At 39.9% G+C, this 21,407-nt stretch overlaps 1 protein-coding gene across 5 annotated transcripts in view; it reads right to left on the reverse strand.

Annotated features, from left to right (window-relative positions):
• anks1b (ankyrin repeat and sterile alpha motif domain containing 1B) overlaps nt 1-21,407 on the reverse strand; it is a 264,035-nt gene that overhangs the window by 25,261 nt on the left and 217,367 nt on the right. The window lies entirely within an intron of this gene.

Raw genomic sequence — 21,407 nt, forward strand, 5'->3', positions numbered from 1 at the left:
GAGATGATGATAGAGAAATTCTGGCCAGATACTAATGTTAAAAATAACGGTAAAAAAAATCTAAATTTAAAGTCCGTTTTGCTTGTTTTCATTTATTTGTGCAAACAAAGAAATCATCAGTATTAAAGCCCTGCTGATGTTGAATTTTTAAGAGCATTGTTGGTGGCTTAAAAAGTATTATTCATTCATTTGTTGTTTCGACATATTGGCAGAGATTCTTTGTTCTCTCCCTCAGATACATGAAAATATGAAAAAAAATGTTCCTTCCAAAAAGGTGCTTTTCTAACAGGGAAGCTGCAGAGCGCCCTCTGGAGGACAAGCTATGCAACATCAGCACTTATAACACAGCTGAAGGGTGTTTCTTTCTTATCTTCTTTGCGTTTATCGTCCTATTTATCAGCTAATTATTATAAAATAACTGACTGGATTTTTAGTCTTGCAGCTCTTCACACTGTTTCTGAATACTTAACCCAGAACTGAACACAGAAACATCAGCCCTTTATGCTGGTAAATGCCAACTTATTTGCTGATGTCAGCCCATACAGTTTTGATGGCCTTATTTTGGACTCTTGACTAACTGACCAACTGTTGCATTGCACATTCAATAGTATGGCGCCATTATTCTGCATTGGTATTCATTTTTGCTTCTTATAACTGACTTGCGTAACAGTAAATAGTCATTACATAAAAATGATGACTCTGCAGTGTAAAATGTGACATGTATGTGAGTTTTCCTGCTATACGGAAAAAGTTATGAAATATTCAGCCTCCTGCCGATCTCCTGAGGGGCAACAGCGTGGCACAGTCCTCACATTGCTCTTTTGTCAAACACGCACACTCGAGAAAGAGCGCAGTAATTGCCTTGCATGGTGCAAATCTGTGTTATACTTTACCTTATGCAACAGCATCTACTTCAAATACAGTAGAAGCCTCAACCTCGGCCTGAAGTTCAGCTGTCACCATAGCAACACAGAGCTGCAGCAGCAGTTGCCCACTCACGCTCATCCATGAAATAAATAAATAAAACACACACACACGTGGATGAGGATGTGTACTCACACACACACAAAGAGCCCAAACAGCTGTTTCAGAGCTGCTGGGGAAGATGATTATATTGTTATCCCTCAATGGATGCGAATTTAAACGAAACCCAGCCATTATTGTTAAAACACACACTCACTCCCTTCCTGATGGTTGACTGCAACACCAGCCCATTTGCATTGAAATTATATTCAGAGCAGGTGTATATATACTGTCAGGAAAAGTGCTGAGCTACCGCAGCATATACCCTCTTCTTCCACTTCTGTCTTGTGCTATTGCGCCAGATTAAGCATTCATTTAAGCACAATTCTATTCAAATCAACTCAAACACAGAGCTCAGATGATATAATCTTGATAAGCCAATGCTTGTACATTCTGTTCCAACAGCACATTGAAGGTGGGAAAAAATGCTCAACAGATATAGACAACATTTCTGTCACCGCAGGTGCAGCAAACATTTGATTGATGCTGACAGTAGAATAAATCTGGCATTATTCTCTATTTTATCACTGTCAGCAGATATCCTGAAAAGACCCAACCTAACACTGTCTTAGTCCACCTCTCAATCATTTTCTCACTCCATCATCTGGTGTAATTTTAAGAATACTGGTTCTTATTGATAAATAGTAGAGACAAAAAAAAATTGATTCATCCAAGACTTTATTGACAGTTTACCAGTTGTCATTTCTTGATTGAGCTGTGGTAGATGCGAACTAGAAATAGACTTATTTACTGGACTTGTGACTGGCTGGGTCAGACTAATGCACGCGCATCAACAGCATAGCCAGGTAGTCGTGCACTCACTAGCAGCGATAGACTAAGCTGTTACGATTAAAGTGAAAAAATACAAAAAGTTCACTGAAGTAAAACTGTGATAGAACGCGCAAAAATGCAACAACAAAACCAATGAGACACTTAAACACGGACAAGTTAAAGAAGCTAACAAAGGAAAAGCGGCTAAAGCGGAAAGTGCCATCCAGAGCTAGCAACAAGCCAGCAGCCTCGGTATCAGCAAAAGGTCAAAGCAGTGAGGAAGATTAGGAAGACAAATGAAAAAGAGAGAAAGGCTCGATGGGGTGTTTTCTGATAAAATTATAAAAATGATGGAAAATGATGTCCGTGCCTGACATTTGTTTTCTTCTATGAATCTGGCGCACCTACACTTGTTTTATAAGCAGCGTTGGGCAAGTTACTTTGAAAAAGTAATTAATTATAGTTACTAGTTACTTCTCCAAAAAAAGTAACTGAGTTAGTAACTGAGTTACAATATTCTAAAAGTAATTCATTACTTGAAAAGTAACTATTGCATTACTTTAAAAAAAAACGTTTAACCCTCTGGGGTCCAGGGTATAATTGGCCATTTTTAACTACTTTTGATTTTCCCTCTACATTTCACCTTTAAAAACTATTTACTTTGCCTTGTTTGGCATCATCCTTTTCAGCACAACCCCACGTGTCTAAATTTACAGTTATGTTTTCATTTTGACATACTGTATTAACACAATTGATCTAAAATCAGACAAAAAACATAAAATCAGACTAGAAAAAGTTCTATTTTTTTACTGAAAACTCATTTTCAGTCAAGTATTTATATCACTTTCCAGCTGTAGAACACTTTATTTTCAGCTGTTTAAGAGAGCAAAGATCCTGCAACGTACTGCAGTCTGCGGGAAAATTTAAAGTTTAACAATCTCTTTGAAGAAAAGCGGATTCCACGGGAAGAAAAACTAGTATGTTCAGGCAACAGAGAAAATCTTGAAGCACCCCATAAACTTGCTTTGGAGATACTCACAATTCACTTCAGTGTGTTTTTAAACTTAGATATAATTTAAGTTTTGCACTCCTGGCAGACCAGAAAAGCTCAAAACTACGAACCAGAAGGGTTTGTAACACAAGTCATAGCACTTTCGCTTGCAGTGAGACGGTGCTTGAAAGTGATGTCAGATATTAACAAAGGGTCCTGATTTCAGAACTTTGCTGCTATGATTGTGTTTTCTGTGTGTGCGTCTCTGTGTGCCGATCAATGCACTAATCCTGTTAGCAGTCCCGTTAGCCCAGATTGAACGGGCTTGATTAACGGATTAGATGACACACATACGGTTAACAGAGCCACACTTTCTCACAGCCATCGCCGCTCTGTGGCCTCTGTTCCCTGCTACATCTTGCCAGCTCCAGCTTTAGTCCAACAATTACATTTACAAATAACAATGTTAATTGTAAGTCTGACTATTTCTAGAAACCTTTCCATCTTTCTCTCTGTCATCAGAACTGAACGAAGTGTGATGTGGAAAGAGAAGAGTGTGTTTTTATTATTTTCTAGTGCTGGAAGGACGTCGTGTTGTTTGGGAGGATGAGAGAAAAAAGGCAACAAAGGTGTGCGATGCCATTAGAAATACCAGTGTGTTGACCAATGTGAAGAACACTTCTTTTTTTTATGACAACCATCATTCAGTTTCGCCCCTCCTGTTTGAAATGATGACAGAAGGATACAGGCTGGAGTGACAGCATGTGAGATGCACACCTGTCTACACACCAGCCGCTGTTAAGAGCTGTATCACCCACAGCTCATGCAGGTGATGACAGGCATGTCATATAAAGCTTTTTAGTGCACTCATTTGTGAAAGATGCAGTGTAACAAGATCTGAAGCACAGTTTACACTTTCAGGTGTGAAAGCTGCCCTTAAAATATTTTAAGTAAAAAGAAAAAAAAAACCCAGTGACCTCTTTTAAGCACAAACTGTGACAAAATGACATATTTGAAAAGAAACCAGTGACAATAAGTAGAAAGCGTCAGCGATCGTGGACATTCACAGCGACTGCTCTCATTCGGGACACTGGAGACAAAAAGGCTTTTCTGTGACTCTTACTGGAGGGGAGGTTGGAAGCTGGTTGGCTCAGTGGAGCATGAAACCCAGCGAGAGAACCAACAGTCCAGTCCCTGTCTGTGCTCAAGCTAGCACATAGTTTTAATGACAGAGCGGGAAGAGAGTAAAACTTCTTTTATCAGTCTCTTTGCTCCTTTTTAATCTACATTGACTTGGCTAACAACCCCTTTCACTGCCCTCCAATTCTTCATCCTCACTGCTCCCTTCACTTTCTGCCCATGGTCCCTTGACCCGAAATTACCTCTCATCATCTGCTCTTGTGTCTCGTTTCCTGCAGGCTTTGTCCTCATTTTCACTCCGCTGTCCCCTCGTTATTCAGACGACAGAGAAAAACACAAAGTCAGAGAGGATAACTACTGTGTCTCGGGCTAATAAAAGAGTTAATTGAACTCCTTCAGTTCAGCCATGGCAACTGCATTTGATTGGTCCATCTTGGTTTGTTATCGCGTATCGCGTGCATCTACCTTCTCCGAGCTCACTCGTGTCAATATGACCGATCACCTGACCCCTGCAGACAGAGGTTGTGACCTTTGTGATATCCACAGACTTGTGCATGCCTCAGGGGTTGTCTCCTAATAGCACGATCGGGGGTTCGAGAATCCTGCATCGACTCCGTACAGATCAAAGAATCACTGGCCAAAGCTTACTTAAATTGCAGAGGTCAGAATACATTACAGGCTAAGTGAGCAGTAATATCGATCAGTAAAAGGCGCGTGCCTGTCTGAATGGCATCTTAGGGGATGAGTGCAGGACTGCAGCTAACACTGAAAACACAGAGGTCATATCTTTGTTGTTGGTGTATATCACAGATTTTTGCACATTATGTTTATTCTTTAAGTGCTGTTTCCAAATTTTTCTTAATATTTGGCAAACCTGTTAGCGATTTCCATAATGGCTTGGAGTCTGGATGAGAGAAAGGTGTTTAGCTGTCTGTCAGAACATACGCAGCATGTGTATTTAAGGCAACACAAGGCTTTGTGCCTAATTATTTCTTGCCTCGAAGCAGTTGCCAACATTTCTAAAGTCCTGGCTGCGAAGTGTGCATAATGGTTTGTGGAAGAAATATAAATTGAAGTTAAGAGTCATATAAACACCTGCCAAAGTGTAGATTATGCTTAAGTAGGTGGCTCCAAGAGCACATTTTGATGATGGCATCATTACAATTTTCAGACACACATACACTTGAAAACAATACCAGCCACCCTGTCGCCTCCTTGTAGCAATCAATACAGGTTGTGATAGAAAAGCATTGATGTAACGTAGATAATGTGCACAGCACTGAGTTTATGCAACAATGCTTTCCTCATTTTCTCTCCAATCATTGACATTTTTTTCTGACCCTGAATACTTAATCACAGCCAGCTGCCTTCCTCTCCCTTGTTCTCTCTTTGCTCCATCTCTCGCTTAATGTGTTGTTTCGAGGTGGAGCTTTTCTGCAGGGATGATTAGTGTTGATTTGCCTGGAGCTCCAGGCCATTAAAACACACATGCTTAAAACAATCACGCCCAGGCTTAATGTAATCTAAATAAGCAAACAAATAAATGAATAAAAGGAAACATAGCACCACTTTTTGGGGGTGGGTGGGTGGGATGAAGCAGGGGAGGGAAACTGGAGACAACTGGTTGCCTAGCAACCAGTTACGAGTGATGTGTTGAAGTTGATGTCCAACCAAGACCAATAGGACATTTCAGTTCTTTTCAGTGCTGACAGAAGTGGCAGCCAATGAGAGGGGGCTGTTTAATAAGCCTGCCTACATGGAGACAGCTATATCTCCATTAATAGCATAAGAACTGTAACTATGACTGCAAGCACAGACTGAGTGAGTGAGTGTGTGTGAGTGCGTGTGTGTGTGTGTGTGCAAACAGAGCCAAATGCTGCAGGATCAAGGCTGAAACAAGATCTCTCAAATCTTGCTTCTGCAGGCACACTCGTACACGCACACACACCCTCATTCTTTACCACACACGGAGGCTCATGAATTGAATTCCCAATAAGATGGGAGAGGAAATGGTGGATGATATTTTTCTGGGTTAATAAATACTTCAAAGCCCCAAGATGGAAGCAATTTTCACACTGCAGAGAAGCACAAGCTCTCCTAAGGCACCAAGCTGTGCACATGACTGTGCGTATTTGTGAGTGTACAATATTGTCTAGGAGGGGAGGGGTTCAAAGAGTTTATAAACCTCTGTATTTTGTGCACACACACAGAGCATATATCTAGATTACATTACAAAGAAACACAATGAAACAGCACTTAAAATATTAGATCTGGGTCTCGTGTTTTAGGTATTTGCTAATATGGTTGTAAATATTACAATGGAAATTGGCAGTCCACGACTGCATAGGTATATTTCTTTGAAAGCACAAAGGCAATGTCTGTCTATTTTTAAGATATATGATATTTTACTTTTATTTATTGCGAAGTTAGGACCCAAAATGGTAGACTTTGCCCAATCCTTCAATGGTAAAGAATCCTTACAGAAACTCACGTGTCCAGATCTGGATTGATTCCAAAATCTAAGCTGGGCCAAGTTGTCATGCAAATCCAATCATAACTTTTTGAGAAAAAGGTGAACGCACAAACAGAACGCATCACATAGCTTCCTCTTAACTGCTTGTAAGACTTATTTTCCATTCTTCTATCAGGTTTCTGACATCAGTACTTTGCTGAGGTAGTGATTGTTTCTAACAGCTGCTTGTAGTCAGAGTCAGTGAAGCGTGAAACGTACAGTACGTGCACTTTTTGGGGCGGAGGGAGAAATAAGACAAGATAAGGTTAATAGGATGCTTGTAGCAGCCATATGTGCATCTGTGGGCTCTCTGCTGAGTGACAGCTTTGGATGGGACCCTGCTGTGTACTCTGTCCTGGTTCTCTGTGGCGGCTGGGAAAACTTTTAAAACAGTTGCTTTTCTTTGTTGTTGAATCTAAAGTTTTGTAAATTCGATTTTTTTTTGTCCATTATAAAGTCATCGAGTATGCAAACAAGAACTGATGCATCAGCAACATCCCTTTAAGCTTTACATTAAACTTAATTTTATTCAGTTTTGCTTATATAGCATCAAATCACATCAACAGTTGCTTCAAGGCGCTTTATATTGTACGATAACAAATCTTCTATATGTGCATGTACAGACAGAACAGACAAAAGTGAGATGGTACGATCTTCTGTCTGCTTTGATGTCCCTCTTTTTAATGCATATATAGGGGGTATAAGTGTTAGCCATTTAAACTGCTGATGAATGCCTAAGGTTGGGATATAAACAGCTCATTTACATAGAAAAATGGCGATCTTTAATGTGAGCCATTAAAATAAGATAAATAAACTTGGACAGAAGGGTGCGGTATATACCCATTAACGATCTGAATGGTCCACTAATGAAACGGCATAGAGTAATATGTCCTCTTGCAAAGCGTAGGAGCATAACTAAAGAGATATTAAGCATAAAAACATTTGTATCAGCATGTAAAAAGTCTTTGTCTGTGGAATGCCTCTCGCGGCATCATTCATCACGCCGTGGTTTCTCTGAGCTGCATACTGATTAATGCCCGTCACTGACAGGGAATCTATTGCAATGAGTCGCTGTGGTGACGATTCGATGAACAGAAGGCGAGGCTGGGTTTTTGATGGATCTCCCGACGTCTGAGATAAACAGCATCAGGCAGACACTCCAACTCAATCTTTCTGTCCATCCAGGCTCCGGTTATCAAACAGCTGGGCGAAGAAAGAAATACTTTTAACTTTTCTTTCTTTCACGCCACATGCTGAGACCCGTCTCACTCTTTCCCAAAAAGGACCTAACCCATTATCCTGCACTGTCTTGTATTTTCATTTTTCTTTTACTTGTTTGCGTGCGTACTTTTTGGAAAACAAGTTTGTACAGGCTAGAAAATATTAATTGGGCTGTTTGAGTTTTAGCTGCCAGTGGATTCAAGGCAGCTGAAGTTTAATTTAAGCCGGGGTAAAAATAAAAAACTTAAAATAATGGCAATCACGGCTGGAACAATAACACTGGTTTAAAAAAGATAAGGGTTTAAACGCTTTGATTAAAATAGCTGAAAACAGTCATCATCTGACAGCAAGCTTAGCCCCCCTGTTGCTAATCAATGTTTACAGTTTATCTCATACATGCTGATTATCGGTTGCATATCACTCGCTGTGTAGTCAAGTCAGCTGTGCAAACCAACACGAAGCCTTACAGCATCTCTCTTCTAAGCTACTACATTCCTTCTCAGTCTTGTCCCACATTTCACTTCTCCTACCATTTTTCTAGGAGTATGTTAGGTGAATGCAAATAAGGAGAGGACATTAAATTAGGGCAGCAACTGAACTGGAGTGTATTTAAACGTAGTGGCTGATCTGCTAGACAGCGGTTAGCGTGTTTTCTGACATTCCGACTTTTCAGTGACAGCTAGGTCCCCTCTCTGAATGATGCAAGCAAACAAAAGTCACACAAATTTCTCTCGTTGTGCAACTAAATGGCATAAATTCACCATTGTTGGCTGTATTTGCTTAACTTGTGGACAGAGACCCAGCGGCTCTTTAATCAAAGCACAATCAGAGCTTTAAGTACTACAACATGAGGTCAGACTCTTACTCTAGATGCACAAAAACACTCCAACACCTGCGCGCACGCACGCACAGTTACACAGCCTGTAAATTAGCCCAGTCAGCAGTGTTGATTGAGCGCCGTGGACTCATTTCTTGTGTTTAAATCATCTCTGAGCACAGAAAGCACGAAAGCTGCATTAAAAGAACAGCTAGCGAAGAATAAAAGTATTAGTGTTCATCTCTAAATCCCCCCGCATGCTTTATAGCTCTCATTTTGTCATCACCCTTTCCACATGCCGTCTCAAAGCAAGCTCACCTATTTCTCCACAGGACGTGACTCATTCCAAAGGTTGAGGAGTAATCTTGACTCCTGCTGTGATTTCTTTTCTCGCCCTCTTCTCTTGAGCTGTTTACTGTTGCTTTGTTGCTGACCAGTACAAGTGGTTTTCTTTTTTTCTTCTTCTCCCTTCTGCCTCTCTCCTTTCTTTATCCACGCTTTCCTCCTCGCCTCCTCAGCACCAGCTTTTGTCTCCCTTTCTCTCACTTTCTCTGCAGATTTCCAGCGCCCGAAAACTCCTCCTCCTTCTTCAGCTTGCGGCAGCCAGACTACATCTCCTACATGTCTCTGCCTGAGCTCTCTCTCTCTCTCTCTCTCTACACACTCTCTCTCCCTGCGCTCTCCCGCTTTCTACCCAGTTTACATTCACCCTCCTCCTCCTCCTCTCTATCCCGTCACTATGGAGACACACTGAGCCTATACCAAGACAAGCTTGTGCTCGCAAGAAGTCTAAGTTTATGTGTTTGTGTGCTGCTTGAGTTGAAAGAGTTCAGCAGTGATGTAAATATTCAAAACAAAAATTACATTGTTAACAATAAAATGTGAGATAACTCCTGATCACAGGAGTGTCTTTATCTTTTATATTTATCTATATCGCTTCTAATTATATAATAATTATATTTTCATAGGGTCTATTATGGACTGGTTTTGTGTTTAGCACAAAGCCTGGAAACGGCTAGAGTTAGCTTTACAGCAGAAATATACATTTTATGGCCTTTTTTGCCTCCTTTCCGCCTTTATAATAATAATGATGCTTAGGAATGTTTTAATAATATTATAAAATACTTTACAACACCCCCACTTTTTTAAAGCCTTGAACTTGTGCTTCACTAGAAGCATAAGCAGATAAAATAAAATTCAAATAAAATTCTCATATTCCATTAGTGTATTGGGCTATTTCCCAGTAGACAGGCTTCGAGCCCCAGGACCCTGAACTGGGCAAGCAGAAGAAAATGGAGGGATTTATGCTAACCAAGCTAGCTAGTGTTAGCTTCCATTGCATTTTCTATAAATAAATAGTCTATGGATTCCCTCTCTTTTCTGTGTTTATGTCAAGTTAAACTTGAAAAATGAGCATAATTGATTTTCCGCAAATGTAATGATATCAACATTATCACCTAAGAAAAACCAGGTGTCTAATAATTGTTCTTTTAGCTATTATTAGTTATAAAATATGTTGTTAAAGAGTCTGGAAAAGACTAGCCTCAAGTCTGAGCTGTAACAAATTCAGAATAGTTGCAGTTTGACACAAAACACCTTAAAGTCTTTAAAATGGATTTAAATATATCCACTTCTTTGTATATAAGATCTAAAGCAATTGTAAACCTATTATACTGACCTGAACTCCTGCACAGTGAATGCAAATATTAATGCAAATATGGGAGTAGTAAAAAGAAAAGAAAGAAAAACGGGGAATCTCATTTCTAATTGATGCGAAAAAGTATTTTGTAGTTTGTGATCATCTCAGCCGGGACAGTTTGATACCAGTCCGACCTTTCTGATTGGTCAAACTTAATGCTATTAACTGGAACTTCAGAGCCCTCTCGCAACCAAAAATAAAGCTTTAGTCTCTGGCTGCAGTTCTAAACAAGTTTAGACATGTGACAGGAAGTAGCCTAGAGCACAGAAAATTCCCATTCATCTGATCATTATCAGTTTTGCAATTCTCCTTCGTGCCTCATTTCAGAGAAATCCCATCACTGAGGAGGCTTTCGTAATATTCAAATATCTACTATTTACCAAAGAATGAAACATTTAGAAATGACTCGCCTTCTCTTATGTCTCTTAGGTCAGGACAACACTAGTCCATGTGGTTACTTTATATATTGAGCGGGTACATGTGTTTATGTCCGTATTAAAGTGTCACATAAATGAAATCCAAGCTACAAAGCTTGACGTCATTCTAGCTATTTCTGTCTTTACAAGCGTCTACTTAGGTTATGCCCGTGGATCACATAAATAGAGTGCTTGAATCCCTCACACTGGCATCTCCATTAGAAAACAGCAACAACGGTTGAGTCTTAAATCTGTAATTTGATTTTTTTTAAAACCTTTAGACATTATTAAGCATTTTAAACTAATTTTAAAGGAATAGATCCCACGTGGTGACAAAATAGTCCCCTAAAGACCCAAGTAAGCAAAAAAAAATGCAAACTTCAAGATCTCAATGCACAATTATCAAAACTGAAGTAATTCACAATTGGGATATTAATGTAACATCTAGCAAACATATGCTAACATAAGCTAACTTTTTCAGGTGTAGGGAAAGCATATATAAACAGTGTAAAACATGGACGTAGCTTCTAGCTCAGAAAAAGGAAGCCAATGCGAAAGTGCCTTGTAACGGCATTCTGTCTGTTCTATCTGTTAGTGTTGATACTTGTGTTCTTTCATATTTATATTTGCTTTGTTGTCCTTTGTACGTCTGCTGCTATGGCGACTCAGTTTCCCTCTGGGATTTATAAAGTTTCTTTGGTCGGCCATCAGATGGCAATAGCTGTGACTGCATGTGAATGGAAGTCTACGGAAAAAACAGCTTTCTCTCTTGACCTCTGTAAACACTTTCCTGCTCAGTGTATGAGCTCAGTCACTTGTTTTTGGTCAATAAAAAAAAGAATGTCTATTTACTGCACTACTGTTTAACCATTGGTATGCTTGTAGCTGTCTATTGTGAGCCATTTCATTTACTTATCAAACGCTGTATATGTGCTTTTGTACTGTCTATAGCCTCCTTACACATGGCAGTCAGAGCTACATATAGTAGAAACTTGCTACTCACATTTATGACATATTTATGACATATTTCCAATTAGAAGTGTAATTTCAAGGTTTAAAGGGATGTGATACTAGTAAAGCTAGTCAACTTAATGGCGTCACAAACCACAACACAGACGAGAAATTATTAGTAATGCGTGACTAAATTGAACCTGGGCTCTGTATAGATGAAACAAACAACAAAATCAAGTAAACTCATCCCCGTTTTTACAAACAGATTTAACAAGTGAAGATGTTTCCTGTGAAGAAGTAGTAGACCGGGATGTGCAGCGCTACAACAGATCTGCCAACCGCAGGTTCATGAGCCACCGAGGGGGTCACACATATTCTCTCCTGACACCTCCTACACGATCTGCAGCACGGTGAGCGCTATGACAGGAGGTTGTTTTTTTTTTTAAAAAGAAGAAGAAAAACTGCAGGAAAGTGATATCAGCAGTAAGCAGTGACGGTGAAGTACACTGCAGTCCTGAGGCAAATCTGCCCACACAAAAATTAACACCAGCTACTACTCACTCCCTTTTCACACATACTGTATCCCTGCACATTTCAGCACGCCGGACGCAAATACACATATGAAAAACAAATGTTCCTCACTGGGCGCAGGCATGAATTTTCGGTGCGAGAACTTGTGAATAGGCAAGATACCTAGAAGCATGTACTGTACGTGGCGCTCGCTTAATGCTTGCGTGTCTGTGTAGGTTCTAGTTTATGAAGTATACGATCCGGCGGTGTCTAACGAAGGCAGGAACCATCTGGTGTTGGGATGTGAGACAATCTGTCCATTTGGAGAGGTGACAAAGAAGGTGATAAGCACAGAATAACAACACACACACGAACTATTTAGAATAGTGTCAGGAAAAAAAAGCAATCCAGCACAGACACACACACACACACTCACATACACTCATGTATTTCATTCCATTTATACCAAGTGCACAGTCTCTATGGTAACTAGTAGCCATCTTCTACAAGCTGTAGAAGAAAAGCTGAACTCTCATGACTCTCCTCAATTTATTTTAGACCCTTCATGCAGTTCGCACACACTTAGTCACTTTAAGCTTTTCACAAAACATTCCTAGCATATTGGGTGTACACTTACTGAAATTGCACGTTGTAAAAACTGAGGAGAATGCAGGGACAAGTCCGGCCCTGTGGGTGAATCACACACACGCACAGATATACGCCCACACGCATACACCTACACGATATGAGCACACACTAACAGGCCTTCACATGCAAAGGACGAGTATGAAGAGGCAAAAGCTTTTCCTCCGCTGCTCTATTTTACAAGAGCAGATCATGATTATATACCACGAAATCATGAAAATCAGTCAGAGAGATGTTGCACTTACTTCCTGTATCTATTTAATACATAGGGTTGGTTTAGGTTAGCGGTAGTTAACCTGGATGTTAGGAGATAATAAACAAAATAAGTGCAATTAATATGTGTGTGTTTCCACTTGGTGCTGCTTTATACTCACAATTCAGCTTATTTTCCTAAAGGTGGAAACAATGTAGCTTTTACTGATTTACTGGAAGGTAAAACTGGAAACACATTACACATCTTCAGAGTATTAAAGTCAAAACAATCCAGCTGCTTATCATGCACATCATCTTAGTGGCCATGGGTGTGAGGGGAAGTTGAGTCCTGGAAGTTAAACATTTATGTCCATTCGACTCAATAAACTGCAGTTCCTATATTTACCTTTAGTTTTTTCTCTATAGACCTCCTAAACTACGTTCTTCTCACACACTTAGCCTCATGTCAGGCTATAAAACACGAGAAACCTCTTGTGATTAGACTTAATGAGGTCATAAAAAGCCATATATATTGATGCTATAGTAATTAATCAGCAATTAATATGTAAGATGTTACTCTTTACCCGAGTAGAAGATTTTGTATATACTTCTTGAATTACTCTCATTATGTTATCTGTGTAATTTATTTTTTTAAAGAGGAAATACTTGAGATTTATAACTACGTTGGAATATGAACTTTCCTCTCTGAACCTGTGAGAGGCTGTGAGTACACATACTTTTGCCTAAAATGCTCAAAACACATCACAGTGATTATGATTAGAAGCTTCTATTTTAAGCTATTGTGGGTCTACTACTACTACTACTATTCGATTATTTTTGCTACCCTCAATTTTAATCCGATTACTTGAAATCAACTTGAACATATCAGAATGGGAAGACGGTCCTTTCATACCCAGAAGACCTTAACGACTCAGCTTTCCATCCTCTGTGAACATCAATCAAACACATTTCCAGAACAATACACAGGTACGCTACACTTGTACACACTTGCAGCCGCCCTCCCTTGATATTAGGAGCCACTCATCCAGAAAACATTAAGGGAATCGTTCCTTAAGGACCAGAAACTATCTGCACTCCACCACCGTGAATGCGGCTTTCCAAAATGAAATCCATTTCTAATTGCTTCACTGTGGGCTCTCAGAGGACTCGCTTTAAATGAGAGCAATTTGGGGCCTTGACTCAGTTATTTTGTACTTTCTTTCACCTCCAGACGAGATCTGATTCAAGCGAAAGGCAGCAGCGCCACCGTGTGGATTCTTAAAGGATGTGCCTCTATGTCATTGCACTGCAGGGAAATGAAACAGGGGTATCAGAGTAGCCTGGTAAATCGGCAGGTAAAGCTGGTGATTGTTATCAAACAGTCATTTTTACTGACACTTTCATGTTGCAGCACCTCCCGATAAAACAGCTCCCCCAGACTTTAACACAACAATCAAGACTTCTTTTCACATAATCTGATGAGCCTGAATGTATTCGTGTTCCAGCTGCACAGCTTCACTTTTTAAAGTTAAATTGGATCCATTTAAACAGGCTTTCTCACAGCCTGGAGAGCTAAGCAGAGTAAGGATGATCACAGTAAATTATTCTTGAGACAGCAGACAGATTTTACCAGGAGACTTGTGTTATTAAAAGGAGGCTGATAGAGTTATAAAGTCTTCCCCTGATTGCATTCTCAAGTATCTGAAAAAGCCCTCAAAATCAGTTTGGCTTCTGGGGAGAAATTAAGGTTGCAAAGCAGCTTAAAACGGCACACAAATATCCACAAATATTCAAAAACCTCTGGCCTCCCTCAATCGAAAACACACAAAATACTCTTCTGACATGAAGGAATCCAGGAAAACATGCATTTGGAAAGCTCTAACCACCAGTTTTTATTCACTCATATTGCTAAAAAATAATTGAACTGGTCCCATTAAGTATTTCATGAGTCAGTTTGGTGATACAAGGCGAAGCAATTTATCTTGAGTACGTTCTGTGGAATATGATTTGTTAAATTTGATCGGTGTAAGAAACTCCAATTATAAGCCACGTGTGAAAACTTACTCTGTCAATTTTAATAATGAATTCCTCTAAATTTTTAATAGCAATTTCATATTTTAAAAATTTAAGTCTGATTTAATGAGTTTTCATTTCAGGTCTTTCAGACTTTTGGTTCTTTTGTTACTTCGCTTTTCAACGTCACAGCTAAGTGAAAATAACTAAGTGCATGTGGGGCCTACGTTAGCTTTATGTGTGCTTGTTGTCCTTTATGATGCAAGACTGACATGGTCTCTGTTCTTAATGCAGCTCCTGGATATTTAGTCTTCTTTCATATTACAAGAATTTTGTCCAATTTTAGCTTTTCTGTTTCCTGCTTGCGGACAGAAACGGGACCCGGTGTGGTCTTCTACTGCTGTAGCTCGTCTGTTTCAATGTGTAATGACTTCACAGATGTTTTTCTGCATACCTTGGTTGCAACCAGTGTTTGTGTGAGTTACAGTTTCCCTCCTATCGGCTCAAAGCACTCTGACCATTCACCCCTGACCTCTGCCCTCCGACATCAACAGTAATTTTTACTCAAGAGAACTGCCGCTCACTGCATATTTTCTCCTTTTCTAACAATTCCCTGTAAACCGTGCCATGCTTAAAGTCTCTTAAATCGCCTTTCTTCATCATGCTGATGCTTGCTTTGAACTTCAACAGCTCATCTTGACCATGTCTACATGCACTGGGTTGCTGCCATGTGATTGGATGGTTAGATATTTGTGTAAACGAGGAGTTGAACAGGTGTAGCTCATGAAGTGACCAGCGAGTGTATCTTGACAATGTTTTAAAAAACCATAAGGTTAGATATAAATTCATATGCAATTATATTTTTTAAATATTTAGTATTGGACAGTGTTATTATAACAGTATCTTTAACAAGCCCTCATCCTCTTTATTTAAGCAGTCCTAAGTAGTGCAGTGTGCAGCAGTCTCTAGCACCTGGGACCAACTTCAGATTTAAGCTGGGGCCGTTGCCAAGGGCACAATGATGGGAGAATTAAACACTAAAATACATGTAAACTAGCAATACCATTTTTGATGCCAGAAGAAACCTCTGGATCCCACAAGAAAGCAGAGCAAGAACACAGAGAACACGCTAAATCCACCTAATCTTGTACCAGCTAACGGCGCTAAACACTGGAACATCATGCTATTGTTGTGTGGGAACAAAAGATGTGCGTTGCCCCATTGTTGTTTCATATCCTGCTCAAAAATATGATGAAAAGAGATGTGTATATTGTTGAAAGATTATCAGTCAAACACGACAGATCCATACACACTCCCAAGCTGGTTTGCTCCTATACTTCTTTAATTTGGTTTCTTTCTTTATTAGTTTCAGTCTGCATTATGTAGAAATGTGCCATTTGAATCTTTTTTTTAACATCATTAGAAAATACTTGCTTTGATATGTTTGTGAAATTGCAAAACAGAAAGATATAATTTAGTTATATACGAATATTATAATAATAAAAGCAAGTCATGAAAGAATTGGATTATCCAGTAGCGCCACTGAGACTAAATCTAACAGTTAACTTGGACCAGGTGTGACTCCGAAGACTCAATCTACTCCGACGTTATAAACCCTGAATGCCACAGTTACTCTCTCTCTCACACTCACACACACACACACACACACACACACACACACACACACACACACACACACAATACTGCAGAGAGAAAGCTGCACCTGCTCTCTGTCTGCATTGTATTGTGCACGAATGAGGACCAGCAGGCTTAAAAGGTGTTTTGAAATACTCTGCTAATCCCACAACAGCAGGTATCCACATATGTGCCCAACTATACACACACACACACACACACACACACACACAGGCCTATGCCCCCACCCACACGCACTTATATCCCACTTTAAAACACTTCAGCAACGCTTCACACTCCTCCCCCATCTCCATGGACACCACTGCATCTGTTGCCCACGGCAATTACCTGGTGATTACATGAAAGCAGTGTCCAGATTCGATTTTTAAAGATTCGTTCTTATCTCTCTCTCTCTCTCTCTCTCTCTCACTTCCCACTCCCTGTCATTCTCTTAAACCCATATCTCCTTCCCAGCATCACTTTATATTATTCTCCCACCACAATACATTGTTCTCTACACCATGTCCGGACAAACACACACCTCTCTCAGGTGCAGAAGTGACCTCTCCAAGTCTCCAGAGACTACTTCAGTGACAGTGCGCTGCTGCAGTGCTGTGCAGCAGACATACACGTACACTCTCTCCCAGTCAGATGTGCTCACAAGAGATCGATAAGAAACACTACATCCATGAGATAAGGCCAGCTTCACAGTCTCCCTGCAGACTGCGGACTAGGCAAGAGTAACACTTCATGTTATTGGACCCATGACTCCATTAAAATACTGCTAAGATTATTCCTTCATATCTATTTTAGTACAGGGAAAACATTTGATTCAAATACCTTGTGCTTAAAAGCAGATGTTTTCCACTATTCAATTCCATTTTATTTATACGGCGCCAAATCACAACAACAGTCGCCTCAACATGCTTTACATTGTAAGGTAGACTCTACAATAATGCATACAGAGAAAAACCCAAAAATCATATGACCCCTATGAGTATGAGGAAGGAAAAACTCCATCCACTGTAGTGATACCTTCTCTGGAAATCCACGTTTCAATTCAATTCAATTTTATTTATACAGCGCCAAATTACAACAACAGTCGCCTCAAGGCGCTTTACATTGCACAGTAGATCATACAGAGAAAAACCCAACAATCATATGAAACTACAGTAAATACTTCTTTTTGAACACGTTCAAATTTAAATTTGCAGTTTCCCCAGACTTCATATATGCTGAGTTGTCCAGTAGCCTGCAGTTATCTTTAAAATATATGGATGTGGATGACGGGAACTCTGATCAAGGACAGACTACTGAGTAGGCCTAGACCAAGGTGCAAGAAGAGTAGGAACTGACAACCCTCACTCCAGCTGCAGTGATTGCCCCACCATGTTTCTTTGATTGCCACCCTCTTACACTAATGGTTTTCTATCTGCTTTTTTAATCCCTTATTTTCATTATAATACGACATCAAACTGCACAGCGACTGTGGATGTGAATTGATGTAAATTAGCCCCTTGGCTATATCTGACTCACACTTGTGTTTAAGTTCACAACAAAATGTATAAAGGAAAAAATACCTCCTGGCACACTACCTAGATGATACTGTCTTGTTTTGTCCCCTAAAATATATGCAAACTATGTTACATCCAGTAAATGCAAATTATAAAATCAGACACCAACATGTACATTACACTACGGAGGCACACCATCTCTATCACCCAGCTCTATTCATTCTATTAAAGCTCCTGAGTTGAGTTAAACATCAGTTCATTCTAAACATTTACTATGAGATATAATAACAACAAAAGGAACTGATTATAAACATAAACAACTTGGTCCTTTCTTTACGGGTGGTCACATCGGATCATCTGCCTTCATCCACGGAAATTCAGGAACAGATGAGAAACAAAGTAACTGAGCTTTATATTAGCATATACAGCTGTGGGACTCCAGCGAACCAAAATTACCCCAAGAGTGCGACAATAGCTCATCCAAGAGGTCACAAAAGACCCCAGAACAACATCCGAAGAACTGCAGGCCTCCCTTGCCTCAGTTAAGCTCAGTGTTCATGACTCCACTATAAGAAAGAAACTGGGCAAAAATGTTCCAAGACAAAAACCACTGCTGAGCAAAAGGACCTTAAAAGGTTCATCTCAGTTTTAAATGGAACCATGAATTCTGCCGTCTACCCAAACACTCTAACGCGAAACGTCGGGCCATCAGTTTGTGACCTTAAGCTGAAGCGCAAATGGGTTCTGCAGCAGGACAGATCCAAAACACACCAGCAAGTCCACCTCTGAATAGCTTAAGAAAAAAAAAAAAGAAGACTTTGAAGTGGCCTAGTCAAAGTCCTGACTAAATCCGACTGAGATGCTGTGGCATGACCTTAAAAAGGTGGTTTATACTCGAAAACCCTTCATTGTGGCTGAATTACAACAATTCTGCAAAGATGAGTGGGCCAAAATTTCTCTTCACCATTGTAAAAGACTCACGGCCAGTTATCACAAAAACTTAATTACACTAACATTAATTTAGAAACTGCATGTTGTGTTTACTGGTCTTATCTTCGTCTAATATTTAAATTTGTTTGATCTGAAACATTTAAATGTGACAAACATACAAAAAATACTATTGTATTCATTTTTAACCCTGTCCATCCTGGTCTATCCAAATAAAACTCCCTCTTCAGCAACACTACTTTCAGCTCCACCTCCTGTCTTTTTGTCAGTGTCACTAGCTTCAAACCATACATCATTGCAAGTCTCACGCTTTACACTTACAAACCTTCCCTTTCACTCTTGCTGCTATCCTTCTGTCATAAATCACCGATGACAATCATACCCATCTACTTGACCCTCCCTGCAACCCTTCTTCACTCCCCTTATATAGAACATGAACTAAAACCCAAAATAAAGCATTGGGTAAGTTTTTATACTAAACTAGGGAAATCTCTTTATCCACAGTCATGTTGAATAAGTGAAGCATTGTCACCAAAGCACTATGATAGCAAAGTTGGGGATAGTACAGTCCAAAATAAAAGCAAGTTTCCTGAAGCAAAGAAGCCCGGTGCAAACAGTGAAATGCAATCTGAGGTCTTATAGGGACATGCAGTACTTTTGGCTATACAGTGTACGTGGGCACCCTCTAGTGGCTGCAAAATGTGCTGCACTGCAGTTTCAGTTAATTCAGAAAATCTTTTGATGCTATACAGTATTCAAATTTACATGAACAGGTCTAAAAATTAATATACATCCATGCATGTCATACATTGAATACAAATACATAAACATACAGGAATGTATTAACAGTTTAACTGTCTCACATATGCATCCAGACACACACACACACACACACACAGAAGTGCAGCATGTGGGCGGTATCCCCGGCGCTATAAAACATCTTGCATCCCACATGCTTATATAACTCCCTCTCCACCTCCTCCAGCTGATCACTCATCACTTTATCCTCCGCAGGGAAGGAAAAACACCCCTTCTCACTCTCTCTCATTGAAATCAGCCAGGCAGGCGCCCCCTGCAATTGAGCATGATTTCGTTACACTGCCAGCATCAAAGAAGCACATCACTCCAAAGAGATCGGCCTGCATTAAACTGCATCTCCGAGTGAAGATTTTATGTTGGTAAAAATTGAATCATAAACCTGGACTATCTGTGACAACACATAAACCCAAATGTCAAACCTTCTTATCGTTCCCCTTTACTAATATTTACAGAAAGAGAGAATTCAACATTCAGTAGCTCCTTGTTGTTGTTTTTTTTGTTACTGCAGATATCGGACCAGAAATCTCTACACCGAAATGAAGAAAGAAAAAGACAAAGCAATGTTATGATTTAACAGTAAAAAAAATGCACCTCCCTCCAGTTAGTTTTCTCAGCACATATTGCACAGTAATGAGAAGAAATGCCTGATGGGCCTTCTTTACAGTATGGCCTCTGAATCAACTTCAGCCTTGTTCCCGAGTAAGAAGCCAAAGGGCTAACAGTAAGCCTGCATGGCTACTGAAGTATGACTTTCCGGGGTTATAATATGTACACTCACTCTGTCACCAAGGTGAAAGATGAGGACAAGAACCAGCAAGCATCCAGTTCACAAAGCACCAGCTCAGTCAAATCTATAGATAAAAGTTGTTTGTGGTTCCCTTCTGCAGTAATCTGTATTAATTTTATGGCTCTGCTCTGGGACCTCAGCACCCTTCATAGAGCGTGCACAGCAAGCCACAAGTGGGAAGAATGTAAGCGATAATATCGGACACAGCATGTTAGGAATGGGGGAGGGAGGGGGGTTGCCAAGTGGCTTGCAGCAACTTTAGGCAGGTTAAAGGAGCCTGAATAGCAGCTGGAAAATTGGATGGAATGAGATCAACTTGTGGGATGGTGGGTGAGAATTAGATGGTGCTTTGCCTGAACCAATGCTATGCTTGAGAATATGTACAGAAATAAAATCTGACTAGATATCTGACTATTGACGGGGGTGTCTCGATGTGTGCTCAATCATCCAGGTAAGGAAATCCCAGAAATTGCAGCAATTTTCCAATTTGCATATTAATGACTATGAAACAGCCTCTTGTTAGTCAGTGGTACTACTTTCGGCCACTATGTAAATGTATATAAGGCAGGTGAAACCTGCAGTGAGCTGAGACTGAAGAAGTCACTTGGAGTAGTGATGAAACTCTCACTGTGAAAACGTCCAGATGAACAGAATCAAGTTTCTGGAATTGGTTGAGGGAGTTTGACCTCAACCAATTCATACCTGTATTCATACCTGTCTTGTTTGAACATATTTTCATGGGTTCTGCCACAAATGTCTTTAGCGAAGAAAAAAAAGAAAGAAAAAGTAATGAATTCAGAACT

Source organism: Simochromis diagramma, unplaced genomic scaffold (genome assembly GCF_900408965.1).
Source record: "Simochromis diagramma unplaced genomic scaffold, fSimDia1.1 OVJJ01000816.1, whole genome shotgun sequence".
NCBI lineage: Eukaryota > Metazoa > Chordata > Actinopteri > Cichliformes > Cichlidae > Simochromis > Simochromis diagramma.